We start from the raw sequence: 22,155 nt of genomic DNA, 5'->3' as shown, positions 1-22,155 counted from the left end.
TGAAGTCGAACACTTAACCAACTGAGCCACCCAGGCATCCCATCAAGTGGCCACTTCTTAAAACCATCATATTTGGGATTAGGCTTCAATGTATGAATTTTGGCGGGGGGGGGGGGGGGGGAACACAAGTAGTCCATAGAAGATAGAGAGTATGGTGGTCCCCTCTTATATGCTGAGGATACATTCTAAGACCCCCAGTGGATGCCTGAAGCTAGAATAGTACTCAACCCTATACATAGTATGTTGTTGTTGTTTTTTTAATTTAATTTTTTTAAATGTTTATTTTTGGGAGAGAGAGAGGCACACAGAGCGTGAGTGGAGAGGGGCAGAGAGAGAGGGAGACAGAATCAGAAGCAGGCTCCAGGCTCTGGACTGTCAGCACAGATTCTGACGCAGGGCTCGAACTCACAAACCGCGAGATCGTGACCTGACCTGAAGTCGGACAATTAACTGACTGAGCCACCCAGGAGCCCCAATTTATTTTTTATTTTTTAAAAAATGTTTATTTTTGAGAGAGCGAGTGCAAGCTGGGGAGGGATAGAGAAATGAGGATAGAGGATCTGAAGCAGGCTCTGCACTGACTGCAGGGAGTCCAATGTGGGGCTTGAATTTATGAACCACAAGATCATGACCTGAGCCAAAGTCAGGTGCTCAACCAACTGGGCCACCCGGGTGCCCCCATAGTATGTTTTTTCTTATATGCAGACACCTGTGATAGTCTAATTTATGAATTACACACAGAAATTAACATCAGTAATAATAGGACACTTATAACAACATACTGCATAAAAGTTATGTGAATGTGTTCTCTCAAAACATTTTATTGTCTTGTCCCCACCCTTCTTCCTGTGATGATGTGAGATGATAAAATACCTACGAGATATAAAGTGACGTGTAGGAGTTGTGATGGTTTTAGCGTTAGGCTACTGTGGATGTTAGGAGGATCATCTGCTTCTAGACCACATTTGACCTCAGGTGATTGAACGCCTTGAAAGCCAAACCATGGATAAGGGATGATCACTATAATTGGCTCAAGGGGTTATGAGAATTTCTTGTCCAAAGGGTATATTGCTTCAAGGGAGGGCAAGGACTCTTAATGGACTTTAAAGCAGTTAGGATGTAAGTAAGTTATTTTTTTCATGTCCATGTCTTATCTCCCAAATAGGTTAAAAATTCCTTGGTAATTTTTTTTGCTGTTTAAATTGTAAAGTTTTAAAAACAAAAAAATCAGTTCCTCAATTGCACTAAACCAAGTTTCAAGTACTCAGCAGCAGTATGTAACTAGTGGCTACCTCACTGGACAGCTACCTATATGGCTAACTATATATAGCTAACTATATGGCTAAAAAGCACAGACTGAGAGAAATCTATTATAATTCCCAGAAAGTTATCTTGGGGAGTATTGGTTTACATGGTTTTATATTCCCAGCACAGAAAACTTAAGACAAGTATGTTGATTTGGAAAGTGAGTGAATTAGCCAATGGACTAGTTGGAATGTTTTGTCATCAAAAGAAGGGATGAGTCCTTCAGAGGCAATTCTAAATAATACAGATGTCTCCTTCCAAACTGAGTGTGATTAGCAACTCAATAACTGAATATAAACCAGGCAGAGCAGAAAAGAAAATGGATCCTCAGAATACATATCATAAACAGGAGGACAAGAACCTCAGTCTGTAAGAATAGAGAATATAGGGTCGCCTGGGTGGCGCAGTCGGTTAAGCGTCTGACTTCAGCCAGGTCACGATCTCGCGGTCCGGGAGTTCGAGCCCCGCGTCAGGCTCTGGGCTGATGGCTCGGAGCCTGGAGTCTGTTTCCGATTCTGTGTCTCCCTCTCTCTCTGCCCCTCCCCCGTTCAAGCTCTGTCTCTCTCTCTGTCCCAAAAATAAATAAACGTTGAAAAAAAAAAAAGAATAGAGAATATAGGAGATGGGAGGTGAGATCCCTAGGGGATGTCATGGAGAAGAACCTTCGTTATTTACCTACAGAACGATCACCCTTGAGAGTTGCCACCATATCAAAGATTCCAGCTCCACTGTTCGCTGCTGAACTGAGACATGTGCTTTCTCTTCATTATTTACTCTCCCTCTTCTGGGATTGGCCTCTCCTTATCAAGTAACTATCATATAGTTATTCACCTATCCAAGTTATAAACAGTGGGTTCTCTCTGGAAGGAGAGATTTCCCATCCCGTGTCTGTCTCAGAATTCAATATGAAATACTAGGATATTGGTATTCATTCCTTCAGGTATATTTTAAAGCACCAACACAACGCAGGGCACTGTTCTGTACAATGAGGATACAGGAGTGAATAAAATAGGCAAAGGAACTGCCTTTATGGAGGCAGAGTAAGTGTGTTATGTAATGTAAGAAAGCGTTAAGTCCTATGAAGAAAAATAAAGCCTAGTAATACTGATTTATATTAATGAATAGGTAGTTATATAGGCAAGGCTCTATTCCCTCCTCCTTACCCCTCCATGGGCTTTTCTGGATATAATTTGAGCTAAAACAAATCTACCGAGGGGAGTCACCCATCAGTATTTGTAACCACATAACATTTAATAATGGTTTCTATGGATTGTCTCTGACAAGCCTCCCGCGTCTGGTATCTGAGAAACAACGCAAACTCTTGAGTCACATCCCAACACCTCCCAAACCCAGAGCCTCTGGGGGCTGGAGTCCAGGACTCCGCATTTTTAACACCGGCCGGACATACACTTAATTTTGGCGCTCTCTGTCCTAAATCCTGGGTTACTAACCACCCCCACCCTCACATGATTGGATGGATTCAGGCTGTGCCTTTCTCATTGGCATCGGACCTTTGTTGGCCCGCTTTGGGTGGCCTTTCTCCCAGACACCAATCGCAATCCCAATTTAGGTTCGTCCATCCGCTCTTTCCCTCTGGTGACCAGCCTCACGCTGTACCAGTTTCTGGAAATCTTGTGTTCTTGAAAACCACTTTCTGCAAGCAATCTTCCGCCATAAGTTTTGCGTGGGTGTCCGTTTACCGGACGTATTACTTTTTCTTACCAGGTGTTAGTTCATTCTCTGCTGCGGTATCGATACCTAAACTCCTACTAGTTCGTTTGGAAACTTTTTTTTTTTTTTTTTTTTTTAACACAAAGTGGATAACATACGCCCGGTCATGTAAGTTCCTGACAAGCCCGTCCAACACAATGTAGCCCGCACCACGTGTGCCTCGCGAAGCTCCAGACTTTGAAAATTTATCAATCTTCCGCGAAAGTCGACGTTGAGGATAAGAGATAACTTCGGAAGCTTCTCATCTCGGCCACTCCCGCTTCTGGCCGCAAATCCACCCTTTTGCTTTGAGTACGTCGGACGCCCCAATATGGCCGCCCGCACGGCCACCGAGAGCGGACGCGGACACAATGCCTCATGGGAAATACCGGAAATTCGTCGTTCGCGGTTCTCTGAGGGCCTCCAGTGTTCGTCGGCCGCCGTACTCTGAGGGGTTGCCGGGAGATCCGCGTACAGGTTCTCCCCACGGATCTGACGGCAACTAGGTCAGTGTGTGGTTTTGTCCTTGGAAGGTTGTTTTATTATTGTTGTTGTTGTTGTTATTATTATTCACGGTGGGCGTTTTGCTTCTCACAGGGTGACGTGTGGACCTGCTGTAGCATGGATCCGTGAAATCACTGCCGGGGACGGTCGGGGAGGGTGGAAAGCGCCGAGGTGGAGGTATTTAAGGAGAACCAGGTGGGCCTCTGATTTGAGGTATTGGAGGGGAACCAGGCAGGTGTGTCTGTGGTTGGGGTACTTTTGGGGTCATTAAGACCGTTAAGGGTCTGTAGAGATCACGACCGTGTCCGCGCTGTAGAGCGTATGCAGTCCTGCAGCAGGCGGGGCAGATCATTTACGATGATCGAAGTGTCTGGTTCCGGGGGGGGGGGGTATTTAATTTGGGGCTCAGTGATGTTGGGGCTCCGGTGGGTGCTCATGACATGGGGGTGTCTCGCCCGGTTTTCGGATTAATAAGGGCGGTGTGATCGGTGTCTGGTACAGAGATATTTGTCAGGGCTGCAGCTTTGGACGCCAAGGACCTGGGGCTGGAGTTTGGGTTGAAGTTCTTAGCTGGGCTGCTGGGACCGAAGACTGCAGAGCGCAGGAGGGTAGTTCCAAACCCTCTGTGGTTTTGTTTGTTTTGTTTTGTTGTAAAGCCTTTTGTGCAGGGGTTGACTTATTGCAGACCGAGGGGCTAAATCGCCACCGCCGTCTGTTAGTCGTCGTCTATGGCTGTTTTCCCGGGGCAGGGGAAGAATTGAGTCCTTGCGACAGAGATCTTAAGTTGAAAATGTGTAATATCTATCCGTTTGCAGAAAAATGTTTGCCAGCGCCCGCACTCACCTCTTAATACAGAGCAGCGGGGAACACTGTTGCTTACTTGCCTGCCCTACGTCCACACTTTGTTCTTTGCCAACAGAATGCCCGTTTTGCTTAGTATCCACCCCTCTTGCAGGGTGACCCACATGTCGGTTTATTACTAAGTACCGGTTGGTGTTAGTCAGCCGTGGTGGCCCCAGTTCCGATTGCTAATGACTGAATTTCTGTGAAATGAGCTTAGTATGTGGTGCGGTTCCAGCTAGCTATCTGTGAAAATCTGCTTACTGGTTTCTGGGGGAGCATTTTCTCTTTTATGTTAGTAATTCTTTGAATCTCTTTTTTTATGTCCATGATGATGGTGTCTGAATATAACTTTTTTTTTTAATGTTTACGTATTTTTGAGAGAAAAAATGCGAGCGGGGGAAGGGCAGAGAGAGAGGGGTCAAAGGATCCAAAGGGGGCTCTGTGCTGACAGCAGAGAGCCCCATGCGGGGCTTGAACTCACCAACTGTGAGATCATGACCTGAGCTGAAGTCCATGAAATCTATGCTTAACTGACTGAGCCACCCAGGCGCCCAGATTGTCTGAGTATAACCTTAATTTTTCATTCCAGTTTCTAATGTTTATAATTTATTCTTAATGCTTTGGCTCTCCTCTGCAATATAGAGTTCAAAAGTGGGGTGGTAGTGGACATCTTTGTCTTATTGCCTATCATTAAAATTCACCTGCTATATTGTCTGGAGTTAACATGTTTTAGGAACATTAATCCAGGACTTTAAATTTAGCGGCATAAAAATATTCATAGTAATCTTTCAGACAAAAAAAAAAAAGCCCTTTATCTTATTTGAGTCATACCTCTCACTAATTCCTTATTTTCTTTGTTTACACTTTCTCCTTTGACTGGATAGGTATTTGTAGTGAGGCAAATACGTATTATTGGCCTTTTAACATAACAGTCTTTTAGTATATTTCAGCTCTTCCCTTTCTTTGTTAATTAAAAATATCTACAAGTTAATCAGTATAAAAGAAGTATACATATATAAACAGTCACTACCCAGGTTAAGAAACAACATTGCCAGCACCCCAGTGCTGTTTGTGAACCTCTTCCCAATTATATCCCATCCTCACACCCAAAGGTAATTACCATCTTGCTAGTGTAGCAAACACTTTCATGCTTTTCTTTATAATTTTATGATATAATTAACCATTCCTAAACATTACCACTGTGTATGAACATAATTATACATCATGCATTTTTGAAAAGTTTATTTAAGAGAGAGAGTGTGAGTGGGTTAGGAGCAGAGAGAGAGAATCCCAAGTAGGCTCTGCACTGTCAGTGCAAACCCCAATGCAGGGCTCCATCTCATAACTGTGAGATCATGACCTGAGCCAAAATCAAGAGCTGGTCACTTAATCCACTGAGCCACCTACATCATGCATTTTCTTAATTATTTTTTTAATGTTTTATTTATTTTTGAGAGAGAGAGAGAGGGAGGGAGAGAGGAGAGAGAGTGCAAGCAGGGAAGGGGCAGAGAGAGAGGGAGACACAGAATTGGAAGCAGGCTCCAGGCTCCCAGCTGTCAGCACAGAGCCCAATGCGGGCTTGAACCCACGAACCATGAGATCATGACCTGAGCTGAAGTCAAGTGCATGTAGGGGAGAGGGGCAGAGGGAGAGAATTCCAAGCAGGCACCAGGCTCAGCATGGAGTCCTCACGGAGCTCGATCCAATGACCCTGCAATCATGACCTGAGCCAAAATCGAAAGTTGGACACTCAACTGACTGAGCCACCCAGGCACTCCTCAGCTGTTCACAAATGTTAACTAAAAAGATATTTTAATATCCTCCATTCTCCATTCAAGCCTAAGGCAGATCATGCCTCATGCCTACTTTATCTTAATTCCTTTGTGTATTTACTAATTCTGATCTTCCTTTTGGTTATTGTCGATGTTACCATTGCATTCACTTCCTGAAAGCTTCCATTTTCCTCCCATTATATCCTGATGACATTAAGTCCCAGTTAACCATACTACTTGTCAGACATGAAATTCTTCTCTGTGTCTCTGTGATAATAGTTATTTCTTGCTCACGCAGAGATTTCTATTTTTTTCCCTAAACTCCCCAGTGTTTTCCACACACGATTGCTTACTTGATTCATTTTTTTTAATGAATTTTTTATTGATAGCCTAGTGTAACAGCAGTGAGAAAAAGCATAAAAACAGAGAAAGAGCTTTCATTCTAAGATGACAAAACATAAACCTGATCCAATAAGAAGATATATTGTATGTCTAGAGGGTGAAAAGTGCTGCCATGAAATGGTATTTGGAATATGATGATGGTAGTAACGGAAGAGGAGGTGCTGGGACTGGGGCTTCTCTTTTAGGAAAGGGGACATGTCTCTGAGGTGTAGGTTACATGTGCTTGGAGCTCTCTGCTGCGTCATACTGTTGCTCCCCAAGGGCAACCACGACAATGACAATGAATCCTCCAGGGAGGCCCGTCTTCCAAGTGTAACCTGATTTCCTGCACTTCTCTCCATCTCCAGTGATCCTTCCCACTCATTCTCACAACCTGCAGCTGTTCTCCTTGTGTCTTTCTTTGTCCTTTAAGTGGTTTTACCAAACTGTAGTGTAGGCTTCCTGAACACGAGGACTCATGTGTGTCCCCAACATGAGCACCATGCCCAGTTCACAGTAGTCATCAGTAAGGATTTGTGAAGTGAAGGAGTCTCTTACCAGTTTGGATAAGGCAACCCTCCAACCTGTAGTCTGCTGCTCACGGTAAATTGTGTGTATTGCACAGGCTGCATGTTCTGCAATATTTGGAAAGTTGCCAAATTTGTGTTTATTCATTATTACTGTTTTTTTCTAATATATAAGGAACATTAAACACAGAGTTTTATTTATATTCATATAATAGGTTCATCATGAAGTCACCTCAAATGAAGCTATTTAAAAAATACTTTTATTCTAGGGGTGCCTGGGTGGCTCCGTCAGTTAAGCATCTGACTTCAGCTCAGGCCATGATATTATGGTTTGTGGGTTTGAGCCCCACGTCAGGCCCTGTGCTGAAAGTTCAGAGCCTGGGGCCTGCTTTAGAGTCTGTGTCTCACTCTCTGTCCTTTCCCTGCTCACACTCTTTCACTCTCTCAAAAATAAAAATAAACATTTAAAAAATACTTTTATTTTAGTCAATATGGTGGAAGAATTAATTTTTTTTTTTTATTTTCTAGAAATCTGGAAACTTGATGGTCATCTGCCATAGCACTTACAGAATGAATTCATGGAAAATAGCCTAGAACAATGACCTAAACATAACACATTTGAAAATTCTCTTCTTCAGAGCAAAACTCATTTGGTGTTAAGCCAAAAACATGATATGTTTTACTTACATGGAAAAAGTATGAAATCAAATTTAACTTTACTTAACCAGAGCAGAACCACTGCAGAGCATACTGTAGATGGGAAATCCTTTCTTCACGTTAATCATGAACAATTTCAGAATGAAATTAAATCCCCTGAAAGCAAAACACTCATCAGCACTAAGTGCCAAATCATCAAGCATCAGAAAATTAAAAAAACAAAGAAACCTCATGTATGAAGTAAATATGGGAAACGCTTCATTCAGAAGTCCTGGTTCACTGGTCACCAGAATCTTCATGCAGGAGGGTAACCCCACAAATGCAGTCTTTGCAGGAAAACATTCTCCAGAAAGTTCATGCTCACTGAACACCAGAGAACGCATCAACAGGAGAAAAACCTTATGAATGCACTGTATGTGGCAAAGCCTTCCTCAAGAAATCATGGCTCAGTGTACATCAGAAACACACGAGAGAGACTTTTTATGTGCAGTGAATGTGGAAAAGGCTTCATCGAGAAGGGAAATCTCATGGTACAGCTGCGGATTCATACAGGAGAAAAACCTTATATATGCAATGGGTGTGGGAAAGGCTTCAGCCAAAAGACGTGCCTGGAGCCTGCTTTGGATTCTAGCACATCAGAGATTTCGCACAGGAAAGACTCCCTTTGTGGACAGTGAATGTGGAAAATCCTGTTCCCAGAAGACAGGTCTCATTAAACATCAAAGAACTCACACAAGAGAGAAACCCTTTAAATGTAGTGAATGTGGGAAAGCCTTACCCAGCTCATTATACATCAGAGAACTCATACAGGAGAGAAACCATATAGTTGCATTGAATGTGGGAGATCTTTTTGAGGGAAGTCAGTTCTCACTAAACATCAGAAAGTTGATTTAGCCAAGGTAGAAAATCCTCCTTCAGTCACAGGTCCTCACAGACCAGTGTTGTCCTGCAAGAGAAAAACCTTTTTAACGTGGTGACTGTGCAGGTGGCTTCTGTGGCTTGTCAGACGCCATTAAACATCAGTAGACTTCTAGCAAATAGGAATGTGGTCATAGTGGGACAGCCTGCAGCCAGGCAGGTATTTGTTAAATACTTCATTTGTACTGGGTCCTGTTCTAGGAGCTGAATATACAGTGGTGGCCAAAACAGAAAAAGCCCCTGGTCTCCTGGAGAGAGCACTGAGGTAACCTGGATCATCTTTAACTTAACTTTTTTCAAGTAATTTCTCTGTTCACCATAGGGCTGGGGAACTCACATCCCAGAGATTAAGAATCACATGTTCTGGGGCACCTGGGTGGCTCAGTCGGTTAAGCGTCCGACTTTGGCTTAGGTCATGATCTCACGGTCTGTGAGTTCGTGCCCCGCGTCAGGCTCTGTTCTGACAGCAGGCTCTGTGGAGCCTGCTTCGGATTCTGTGTCTCCCTCTCTCCCTGCCCCTCCCTTGCTCATGCTCTGCCTCTCTCTGTCTCAAAAATAAATAAAAACATTAAAAAAAAATTAAAAAAAAATCACATGTTCTACAGGCTGAGCCAGCCAGGTGCCCCATGGATTATCTTTATGTGGTACCTTTACACACCAGCTAATCTAGTGAAAGGACATAAATATCTATATTAAATGGAACAGACATGGACGAATTGGTTCAAGGAGCATATTTTGGAAGATGGAGGAAAGACTAATGATTAAGATTATAGTACACAAGTTACTTAAAAATATTTTTTTTAATGTTTATTTATTTTTGAGAGAGAGAGTGTGTGTGAGTGAGGGAGGGGCAGAGTCAGAGGGAGACACAGAATCCAAAGCAGGCTCCAGGCTCCGAGCTATCAGCGCAGAGCCCAATGCGGGGCTGGAGCTCACAAACCATGAGATCATGACCTGAGCCAAAGTTGGACGCTTAACCGACTGAGCCACCCAGGTGCCCCATAAATAAATTTATTAATAAAATTAATAATAATTTTATTTTTTAAATGTGTATTTCTTTTTTGAAAAAATGCTTATTTCTTATTTCCTTAAGGAGATTATAAATTCCCTAATTTTAGTGGCTTTACTTAAATTTTAATGTTTAAAAAATTCTGAACCAGGAAGATGAAAAATCATTGCCTCAGTAACACTGACCGCATTTGAAGTGCTCAACAGTCATATGTGAATAGTGGCTAGAGAACTGGACAGCACTGGCACTGAGCAAAAACGTGAGACAATGAGAGAATCTGTCATCATTTCCATCACACCAGAAGATTATACTGGAGTGTTGGTTTCCATGATTTTATATTTCTAGCACAAAGAAAAAAACCCTAATTATATATAGATTTGGAAAGTGAGTGAACATATTAATGGGCCAAAGTATATTTTGTCACTGAAGGGAAATAGGGTTCTAAAGAACAGGCTTGTTACCCCAGAGTGTTTTCATTGTGACGTGAGAGACTTAATAACTGTTTATAAAGGGACAAAGCAGAAAAAGTGGTAATAATAAAAGTACTCTTATTCCTTCTGAAGAAGGACTCCTCCTTCCCCTCATTTTTTGGTTTCTTCATCCTTCATCATCTTCAATTATCATTTCTTCAGTGCGGCTTTCCCTCAGTTGGCCAGGTTCCCCAGTCTCTCTGTTTAAGCCCTTTATAGACTTGCAGTTTCATGTATTTTTTGGTGGTGACTGTGAAGATAATACATAGGTTATGTTCTGGGTTGATCCCTGATGTTGTCATATCAACCTCCAGTGATCTACAATCCAGGTAACTCTCATACTTCCATTCTTGATTTATTGCATAACAGTGATGCTGGATGAGAGAATAAGGGAAGGTCAGTCTGGAGGGGAAAAGGACTTCCATTTTAGAGCTCCCTAGTTTGAGGGGCTGTGGCCATGCATGAGGCAGTATATTTGATACTGTTAATAAATCTCTTGATTAGAACTTAGTGGATACATACTCAGTGAAGAGTCTCTTGATCTCAAGTCCAAACCCGTAATATACTCAGAATTATGTTTTACTTAATCCATTCAAAATTTTGAAATGCCTATGTTTATGATTTTTTGCCATAAGAAGATCATATAAATACTGTGTAGAGATCACTATGCCATGCTTTCAAGAAGTCATTAAAAAAATACTGATAGTTTTATAATTGCCTTATTTTTTAAGTTTATTTATTTTTGAGAGAGACTCAGAGAGAGTGAGCAGGGGAGGGGCAGAGAGAGAGAGGGAGGGAGAGTGTCAAGCAGGTTCTGCACTGTCAACACGGAGCCTGATGTGGGGCTCGAACTCACAGACCACGAGATCATGACCTGAGCTGAAGCCAAGAGTCAGACGCTTAACCGACTGACCCACCAAGACATCCCTGTAATTGGCTTTTGTAACGGCTATAGACCTGACTTCTGGTGAAGGGATGTGTTTAATTCACCAAACTGCCTGCTGATGTACAGTCAGGTTATGCCTCCTTTTTTTTTTTTTTTTTTTAAGAGAGAGGCGGGGGGAGAGTGGCAGAAGATGGGGAGGGAGGCTCCCTTCTACTTACTAGAAGTAGCCTCCAATCCAGCCTCCTAGACAGGCCCCGAGGGCATCCATTTTCGCAGCTCCCTCCCTCCAGTAGGTCTCTGACCTGCCTAATCCAGACCCGCGTTACTGATTCTCACACGTTACTGATTCTCACCCGCGCTGGGCCCCGTTGTCAAGTTTTGGCAGAACTCGGAGCCTGAGCCTCGGTTATTTGGTCCGCGGTCTGGCCTCCGCCTTTCCTACGTCTTGGCTTCTGCAAAGCTTGAAGGCCATGGGAAGGCCTCTAGCCCGCAGCTGCCGGGGTCTTCCCCGCCAGCTGCACTTCCTGACTGTGGGAGTGCTCCTGCCTAGTCCTCACGGGCACCGCCATCTTCCGAAAGGCTCGGTAGAAAACCGCAGGGCCAGTGCCGGCCCCTGAGGCATTCATCACAGCGCTGGGAGCCAACAAGACGGCAGGAAAAGGCAAGGTGACACCCCTAAAGCGATTTCAATTTCTTTTGGCAGCCCTCCTGCTGGCCCCTTGGACCCAGATCGCCAAGGTGGGGGTGGCCACTTCTGTGTTGAGCATCTGGGGGCGGAACTCGACTTCCAGGAACGTCGTGAAGGTTCCAGCTCCACCTGAAGCGTCCCTAACCACCATGGAGGTGGGGGAGCTTGAGAATGGGGGTCATTTCGGAAGGCGGTCCAGCCTGTGGTAGATGCGGTGGAGTGTAGAGAAGTTCAGCGTCAAGTGGGTAGGGCTCTGCATGTGTCTCTGGAGTGAAGTGCCTGTGAGGCCAGTAAAGGGCCCTTCTGGGATTTCTTTTGCTTCGCTGGAGAATCTGGCCTTTAGTAATAGACCCAGAATGTATTATGCTAAGTGAAATAAGTGAATCAGAGAAAGACAAATACCATATGATTTCACTCATATGTGGAATGTAAGAAATAAAACATGATCATATGGGAAGGGGGGGAGAGAGAAGAGAGGGAAACAAACCACAAGACTCTTAAAAAAATTTTTTTTAATGTTTATTTGTTTTTGAGAGAGAGAAAGAGACAGAGGGTGAACAGTGGAGAGGCAGAGAGAAAGAGAGAGAGAAAGGTAGACACAGAATCAGAAGCAGGCTCCAGGCTGTTAGCACAGAGCCCAATGCAGGTCTCAAACTCACAAACTGTGAGATCATGACCTGAACTGAAGTGCGACACTCAACCGACTGAGCCACCCAAGCGCCCCCACAAGACTCTTAATGATAGAGAACAAACTGAGGGTTGATTGAAGGAGGTGGGTGGGAGATGGGCTAGATGGGTGATGGGTGTTAAGGAGGGCACTTTTGATGAGCTCTAGGTGTTGTATGTAAGTGATGAATTGCTGAATTCTACTCATGAAACCAATATTGCACTGTATGATAACTAAAATAAAAAAGATGAAACTAAAAAAAAAAATAATGGCAGAGGGTCTGTTAGTGTTGGTTGTCAGTGTGAGTGATTCTGTTTGTGGGGCTCAGCGACCAAGAACTGGAGTGGTAGGTATGTATCAGTGAATGTGTTTTCTTGTCCAGGATCACACTCCACTGTGGGGCTCAGACACAGGGAGGCCTGGGGTGAAGGGTGTTAGTGAACGGGTGTTTCTGGTTTGGATTTCGGACTTAACTTGGAGTCAGTTTTTGTTTTTGTTTTGGGAGGAAGCCATTTTATGTCTGGAGACATATGTACAGAAGAGGCAAGAGGCTGGAGCCTTGGAGACCCTGCATCTCTGGAGAGTAGGTAGGTTAAGGTTGAGGCTTAAATGTTGACTACTAGGAATAGACTTGATGATACATTCCTCCAGCTGATCCAAATCCATTTCACTCCTTCAAGCCCATATATTGCTCAAGGTACTCATGAAAGTCTTTTGTCTTGCAGCATTAACAATCTTGTCCTTATCTTCCTAACAAACAGTAATGAGGTAAGATCTAGTGAAGTGTTATAAGAGATGTGTTTTGTCCTTCTTGTCTCTGAGTTTACCCTACATTTTTTTCTTGAGGTTTCCTTTCAGGTTTGTTCTCTACAAGTAAAAACATCTCTGTTAATTAGCCTGAGCTCTGATGTCCACTGAAAACCACAGCATGTTTAATCTCTTTGTGCTACCTTCACATGTGGAATGATCTGTATAACATAGATACCACTTAATTTCTAATTATAAACATATTTCCATAGTATAAAAAGGTTATATAATAGTGTCACATCAGGTGGGTGAACCAATGGCAAGTTTACTAGAGTCATATTAAATGTATACATTACTTTAAATAGGCTTGATTTATATATTTATACTTTTTTTATAATATGATTCTCTGCTTATCCAGATTCTCCTACCCACCACCTCTACAATGTGTTGTGTCTTTTTTCATGTGTGTCTCAGAAATTTTTGGTTATTCTTTTCCCTAGGTTATGCTTCGTTGCAGTTGTTAAGTAGTACCTTAAAAAAATTCCGTTTCTTGGGGCGCCTGGGTGGCTTAGTCGGTTAAGCATCTGACTTCAACTCAGGTCATGATCTCACAGTTTGTGAGTTTGAGCCCCGCGTTAGGCTCTGTGCTGACAGCTCAGAGCCTGGAGACTGCTTCGGAGTTTGTGTCTCTCTCTCTGTCTCTCTGCCCCTCCCCTGCTCATACTCTGTCTCTCTCAAAGCAAATAAACATTAAAAGTTAAAAAAAAATATTCCCTGCTTCTCAATGTTGCACTGTAAAAGAGCAATTGACTTGCTCTTGGTATTATTGAAAGTGAAAGTTTCAGTGAATTCCTTTACATTATTTATTTATTTTTTATTTGAGAGTGAAAGAGGGCAAGCCAGGGAGAGTTGCAGAGAGAGAGAGAATGAGAAACTTTTTTTTTTTTAATTTTTTTTTTAACGTTTATTTATTTTTGAGACAGAGAGAGACAGAGCATGAACGGGGGAGGGGCAGAGAGAGAGGGAGACACAGAATCTAACAGGCTCCAGGCTCCGAGCCATCAGCCCAGAGCCCGATGCGGGGCTTGAACTCATGGTCTGTGAGATCGTGACCTGAGCTGAAGTCGGACGCTCAACCGACTGAGCCACCCAGGCACCCCGAGAATGAGAATCTAAGCAGACTCCACGGGCATGGAGCCTGACGTGGGGCTTGATCCCACTACCCTTGGATCATGACCTGAGCTGAAATCAAGAGTTGGACACTCAACTGACTAAGCTACCCAGGCTCCCCACATTTACATTTTTTAAGTTGAGTAGTCTTATTATCTGCAAATAATTTTGGCTCAAGAATAAAGGGTGTGAACAAACCTGTTGTGTTTTTAATAGTGCTTTTCCCCTTATCCATGCGCCTTGAATAAATCTTTCCAAGGGGTGTGAAATTAAGTGAACTAATGTACATAAAAGTAGATAGCATATACCAGGATATAAATTTCTCCATGTATTGCCTTAGCTGCTTCTCACTAGTTTTGATATTTAAAATTTCTATCTCATTCAGTGTATTAGTGTTCCATTGCTGTATAACACAAACTTAGTGGTTTAAAACAATGCACATTGTCTCAGGGTTTCTAAATTTTTTTTTAATGTTTATTTTATTTTTGAGAGACAGAGAGACAGAGTGCAAGCCAGAAATGCTGACAGCTCAGAGCCTGGAGCCTGCTTCGGATTCTGTATCTCCCTCTCTCTCTGCCCTTCCCCTGCTGGTGCTTGATCTCACTTTCTCTCAAAAAAAGAAAAAGATTTTATTTTTAAGTAATCTCTGCACCCAGCGTGGGGTTGCACTTACAATCCTGAGATCAAACATTTGATGCTCTACCCACTGTGCCAGCCAGGCGCCCCTAAAGTATTGAGATTTTATGTTAGGGGACACCTATATGAGTTTTCTATTGGTTCTGTAATAAATTAACATAACCTTAGTGGCTTAAACGACGCAAGTTTATTACCCTACAGTTCTATGGATTATAAGTCAAGCTAAGTTAAGGATTTTCCTGTCAGTAGGAGTACTTTCTTCTCTGTAGGCTCTAAGGGAGAATCTGTTTCGTTGCCTTTTCCAGCTTCCAGAGGCCGTCCCTGCTCCTTGCTTCCTGTCTCCCTTTCCTCTTGTCTTCACAGCCAGCAATGGTGTGTGGATTTCTTGTCACATCACATCTCTCTGGATTCTTCTGCTTTTCACTTATGGAGACCCTTGTGATGACATTTGGCCCACCTGAATAATCCAGGAAATCTCCCTGTTTTTGGGTTATCTGATTAGCAACTGTAATTTCATCAGCATCCTGAATCCCCCTTTGCCATGTGATGTAGCATGTTCACAGGTTCCAGAGATTAGAAAGTGGATATCTTCCGGTGGGCACGATTCTGCCTACCACAGCACCTGTGGTACCACTGACAAGGTGTGTGGCTCAGGGAGTTATACTGCTTAAAGTGAATTTGCTTTTGAGTCCTTAGAATCAAGTGAAGTCAGGAGCAGGGAGCATTATTTCTGGGGACGTCATTAACATGACCTGTGAAATCTGTGACCAGAATCCGAGTGACAATCTAGAAGAATAAAAGGACAAAGATCTCAGTTCTGGCCATTTTCTAAGAGCAGAAGGAAAGGACCAAGGTCCAAGTGAGCTTTACAGATTTCTTTATCCCTTCTTTCTTTCCTGTTGCATTTGTGGAGGCTTATACAAATTGATTTGACTAGTGGGAAAAATACACATTGATAAAGGCCTGAATTTGTAGAAAACTAAATATTGACTATAATGTCAAAATCAAGGCAAACTTGGAATGGTGGAAGTGTAGGTCATAGAATCTGCTCAGAATTTTAAAAGTCAGAATATTAATTAAAAAAACAAAGACTCTGAATTATTTATGTTAAGCTACCCAGATTATCTCCAATATTTTTGGCAGCCATTTCCAGCAAGAGAAGCACTAAATGTTACGTGATTTGCAGTTTTGTACAGAGAAAGTAGATCCTTTACTCAGAGACATAAATATTTCCTGGCATTGAAATTTCAATAAATTTCTCGATGGCCCTACAGCGGGTAGTGGCTTCAATAGCAGCTTTCTGGTGTATGCATGAAGAGGCTTTCTGTGGTTGTTTTTCTATTTCCTGTATGTGTGTGTCCATGCACGTGCATACGCACACACATATGCACGTTTGTGCTTTCTTATTGGGGGATAGCATACACATAATAAAGTGAATTTTTATACATTTGTATACCTGGCCAGCATAAAGCATTTATTAAACCAGTGGTTGTTCCTTCTAGAGTTCCTTTAATACCTTCTGTTATCCCATCTTTTTCAAGATATAAAACCTAGATTTATCGAGATGAATTAAGGTTTAAATGGCCTCTCAAACCATTTTGCTGAATTGGATTTTGAGTATAGAACTACCAGTAGAATTTGTTTTTTTCTTTCTTTTTAAAAAAAATTTTTTTTAAATGTTTTTATTTATTTTTGAGACAGAGAGAGACAGAGCATGAGCAGGGGAGGGGCAGAGAGAGAGGGAGACACAGAATCCAAAGCAGGCTCCAGGCTCTGAGCTGTCAGCACAGAGCCCGACACGGGGCTTGAAACCACAGACCATGAGATCATGACCTGAGCCGAAGTTGGACGCTTAAGCGACTGAGCCACCCAGGCGCCCCTTTTCTTTCTTTTTTAAAAGTGTATTTATTTATTTATTTAGAGAGAGTGAGCGAGTGTGGAGGGGAGGTACAGAGAGAGAATCCCAAGCAGGCTCCACACTGTCAGCACAGAGCCCAATGTGGGGCTCAAACCCATGAACTGTGAGATCGCGACCTGGGCTGAAACCAAGACTTGGACACTTAACCGACTGAGCCACCTAGGTGCCCCCTTTAATTTAGAAAACCTTCTGAATTATTGAGTAAATGGATGACTGAATTATAGTAGCAGGATGTCTATATAAGACTTCCCTCTCTTCCACAATATGTAATGTAAATTCACACGTATAGATACAGCCTATACATTAGAAATGATTAGATTTCCACAGATCTCTTCCAAACTGTCAAATAATCACCTCAGATGAAAGAAGAACTTACTGCGAGGCACCTGGGTGACTCAGTCAGTTGAGCGTCTGAGTCTTGATTTCAGCTCAGGTCGTGATCCCAGGGTCGTAGGATTGAGCCCTGCATTGGGCTCCATGGTGAGTATTGAGGCAGTTTAAGATTCTCTCCTCTGCCCCTCTCCCCTGCTCATGTGTGCTCTTTCTCAAATAACATAACAAAACATACCATCTAAAAAAAAAAAAGAATTTACTGCTGCAGGATCATTGTTATTTGAAGATGTAGCTGTGCAATTCACCTGGGAGGAGTGGGCAGCTCCTAGCAATGTGGCGGAGAGGACTGGTTCCCTGTGTCACTCAAGGTGTCCAATTGACACCTCGTCTTTCTCAATTGTGGACTGATTTTGGGGGGTATCTGAAGTGCTGAATAATGTAAGAGAGGTTGCGAAAGTTTTTCTGGAGGGCCAGGTAGTAAATACTGTAGGCCCTATGGGCTACTAACTGTCCTCTGTATCATATTCTCCTTTTTTCTTTATAACATTTAAAATGTAGAAACTCTTCTTAGTTACAGTCATGGGCCTTAGTCTGCTGACCCCTACATAAGACTTGAACTTTGTAAGCGGTAGATTCTCAGTCTCCTAGATGGATGGGGGAGTGTTCTCCCCACTCTTCAGGATAAGCCCTAGTCCAAGGTATACTTGCACAATCTGTAAAAAGTATTATGTAACAATGTCTGCATATCGTGCCCAAATATATTTTTCCAAGTATTCTGTAATTTTTCCTAATAGGGTACCAAAATACCAGACCATGGAAATCTTCAATTGAAGCTAGGAGATAAACCGTAAATGGAAAAGGAAAACCATGCTTGGAGCTTTCCAGGTAAGTGAATGAGAAGCATCCAGGTAGAAGAGAAATAGAAGTAAATTCCTTGGTTCGTGAAGGCCTCACACCTTTGAAATACTGTGGAGGTGACTCATCTTCTAGTTTCTAAACTTTTGATGGTCTCTAAGGATATCTAAATGGAGTCTCTGGTTATTGCTTTCCTATGTTATTCATCCCTTATGCATTTAGAGGAGAATACTTCTGTGTTCCCACCTCTGGATTTGGTCCTGATTTACTTCATCTAGGGTCTTGATTTGTTTTGCGTAGATTTTTTTTCGTACTGAGGATTCTCAAATCTTTCCCTTTTTCATTGCCAACCATAGGACCATTGTATGTTCCTTCCTCTTCTCTTGTGTTGGAAATCCAGTCTTCCATGCCTCTCTGCAAAGAATACTTCAGATTCATCGCTGTCTTCTGACTAGTGAACTTTCCTGCTTCATTGGATAATACTGATTTCCCTTCCTGACCTTCAACCCACTTTGAGTGCTGTGTTTCCATAACAACCTGGTCTTTTGATGTTTATGTAGTTCCTCATTCTGGATGGGCGAATATGAGATAGAGCAAGTGTAGCAAAATGTTAACTGTAGAATCAGGGAGGTGGGCATATGGCTGTTCAGAGTATAATTCTTTCAACTTGTGTGTATGTTTGAAAATTTTTATAATGAAATGGTAAGGGAGGAGCTATAAATATTGTAATTTTCAGGATGAATTATAGCTCCCAGATGTACTGAAATAATGGAATTCACTTAAACAAACAAAAAACAAAACAAAACAAAGAAATTCACAATCTTAGGTTTCACCTGAAATCAAACCATAAAACTCATGGATACTTTGCTGATTTCCACATATATTTACGGGATCAGGTCTTTCTCTTGATTCATCTTCGTTGTTACTCTTGGTTTAGTTTCCCTAGTCTAAAAAATCCTAGTTATAACCCTGTTACCAACTATATGATATTTAAATCCCTCTGTGATCCAGAGACTCCAAGATACAATATTTTGCTTATATTTAATTTTCTCAGGGTGCCTGGGTGGCTCAGTCAGCTGAGTGTCCGACTTGCGGTCAGGTTGTGATCTCACAGGTCTTGACTTCGAGCCCCACATTGGGCTGTGTGCTGACAGCTCAGAGCCTGGAGCCTGCTTCAGATTCTGTGCCTCCCTCTCTCTATGCCCCTCCCCCACTCGTGCCATGTCTCTCTCTCTCTCTCAAAAATAAATAAACATTTAAAAAAAATTAGTTTTCTCTCTATTCCTTGAATTCCAAGTTAGCTTCCTTTAAACCAGTCTCTACAAGTCGAAGATTAAGTGCCCCAATTTCTTGATCTAGAATGAGGACCCCTTAATTGATGAATTCCAGATCTGCAACAACTAAGGTATAAATACAGAATTCAGGAAGAATAAGGAGTGTCATTGGCAAGAAGAGGGCTTGGGGAATGTAACAGGAGAAAGCCAGCTATTATAGTCTGTAGTTCCATTATTTAAGGGACTTGAAAGGAAAAAGTGACAGTTCAGCAGTGTTGTGCTAATGGATGCTTAGATGGTTTAGATGGTTCTCTGGCCTAATTTTATTTTTTACTTATGTATGTATGTATTTAATATTTATTTGGAGAGAGAGAGAGAGAGCACAAGTGGGAAGGGGGAGAGAGAGAGGGAGACAGAATCCCAAGCAGGCTCCGCACTGCCAGCGCAGAGGCCGAAGTGGGCCTCGAACCCATGATGGTGAGATCATGACTTGAGAAATCAAGAGTCTGAAGAGTCGGACGCCCCACCAACTTTTTGGTTTTAAAATTCACAGGATTTAAAAGACACATGGATGATCCTCTTCTCGTCCTTATATGAGAATAACCTCAGACAGAAAGTTAGAGCATTGACTACAGGAGTCTTCCCCACATTGTAAGAGAAGGGCACTTTAGGGAAATTAACTTGGTAGCAGTATTACTGAATTAATAAGAGAGACAAGATTCGGGAGCAGGATGTCCACTGAAAGAAATTTTGCTTTCTGACCTGCCTCTTCCAGAATTTGTTCTAAGTAAATACCTATACCTGCTTATTTCCCTGGTCATGAGTCACTTCTCTTTTGCTCCTGGAAGGGCCTCCCTCATTCTCTGGGCATTTCCTCTTTACAAAACCCTAAACGTAAGAATGCGTAAAGGCCTGAGTCATCATTTTCCTGGTTTTTAACTCTCCCAGAGAGACCTCACCTAGTCGTTTCTCTTCAGGTAATATTTCTATATAGATAACACCCAAATTTGTCTTCCAGCCAAAATCTTCCTCCATATTCCTATCTCCAATTGAGTCTGCACTTAGATATCCAATAACCATCTCAAAATGTTTGTGCCTCAAAATACAGACCTGGTTTTCCCCACATTCAAAACCTATCTTCCTGACGCTCCTTAACAGTACAGCCAGTACTTAGGCATTTAAGCCAAATGCCTAGGAAAACCCTGCGATTCCTCCCTTTTACTCACAGCCCACATTGAATTCAACATTGAATGTTGTCTTTTCTTTCTCCTAAATGTATCCTGAGTTCATCCACTTGACATCTCCACTGTTGTTGCTCTTGACCCAGCCACCATTATCTCTTGGCTGCCTTACTACATTAACTTCCTGTTTCCTCTCTCTCCCACACTCCGCCTTCTCCCATCAGTATCTGTGTAACAGTCAGGAATCCTTTGGAAATGTTAAATCGGAACATGATGCCACCTGCTCAAAACTCCCAGTGGCTTGTCACTGGTAATAGCGTCAGATTCTGATTCCTCCTGTCAGATCTACATGATCTAACTCCCATCTACCTTTTGAACATTAGCTCTTCTTTCTCCCTGTATTGGGATTGTACTCAGGACCTACTGGCTACCTTTCTGTGTATTGATCTGGCCCAAACCTCTGTCTCCAGGCCTTTGCACTGCCATTGTACTTGAACAAAACCTTCTGTAATTCTTTACATTCCTTATTCCTGGTTTCTTGGCTCAACTTTTATTTTCTCATTGCTGATTATCTATGTAAAGTTGATCAACTTCCATTCTTTTTCATATCCTTTGAACCACTTTTTGGTCTCTAGTTGTCTTATTTCTTTCCTTCCATTTTGTTCTCTTTTTGCCCACTGGAATGCGGAGAACGTTTCTCTTCAGTCTGTACCCCAGTGCTGTTTACAATACATGATACATAGTATACATTCAATAAATATTGGTAGAATGAATGGCTATGTCCCCTCATCATGTTAGATCAGATGTCTCTCCAGCTTACCTGATCTTGTGTTAATGAGATACATTTCTGCTTCATCCTCTTTGCCCATTTTGCAAGGATCTATTCGAAGAGCACCAAAAAGTTTTACTAATTGGAAAATTTCTGCCACTGATTCTGTATCAACTGTTTTTGGTTTGGTTTGGTTTGGGTTTTTTTTTTTTTTTTTTTTTTTGTATGTTATGATTTTACTTCATTGTGTTTCTCCTTATGTCCAAGAAAGAAATTTACGCTTAATGATTTCTTTCATGTGACAGTAGAATTGTCAGAGAGCTAGCCCAAACCATGGTATTTTAGAAGCAGTTATGTTCTGTAACATTATTGTGAAAGAATTCATTTTTTTCCCTAGAAGTTTGAGAAGTTGGTGATCATATGCAGTGGCCTTTGGAAATCCAAAACAAGCTAAAGAACATGGAAAGATGTACCCCAATGTTTATAGAAGCACTTGCAACAATAGCCAAATTATGGAAAGAGCCTAAACGTCCATCAACTGATGAATGGATAAAGAATTTGTGGTTTGTATACACAATGGAATACTATTTGGCAATGAGAAAGAATGAAATATGGCCTTTTGAGCAAGGTGGATGGAACTGGAGAGTGTTATGCTAAGTGAAATAAGTCATACAGAGAAGGACAGATTCCATATGTTTTCACTCCTATGTGGATCCTGAGAAACTTAACAGAAGACCATGGGGGAGGGGAAGGAAAAAAAAAAGTTAGAGAGGGAGGTAGCCAAAGCATAAGAGACTCTTAAAAACTGAGAATAAACTGAGGGTTGATGGGGAGTGGGAGGGAGGGGAGGGTGGGTGATGGGCACTGAGGAGGTCACCTGTTGGGAGGAGCACTGGGTATTGTATGGAAACCAATTTGACAATAAATTTCATATT

At 42.2% G+C, this 22,155-nt stretch overlaps 1 pseudogene; it reads left to right on the top strand.

Annotated features, from left to right (window-relative positions):
- The first annotated feature begins 3,386 nt into the window (after positions 1-3,386).
- Positions 3,387-21,814, top strand: LOC111558101 (annotated as a pseudogene).
- Positions 21,815-22,155: the final 341 nt, after the last annotated feature.

This window comes from Felis catus, chromosome E2 (assembly GCF_018350175.1).
Source record: "Felis catus isolate Fca126 chromosome E2, F.catus_Fca126_mat1.0, whole genome shotgun sequence".
NCBI classification, from domain to species: Eukaryota; Metazoa; Chordata; class Mammalia; order Carnivora; family Felidae; genus Felis; species Felis catus.
This window is presented reverse-complemented; position numbering and strand designations above follow the sequence as displayed.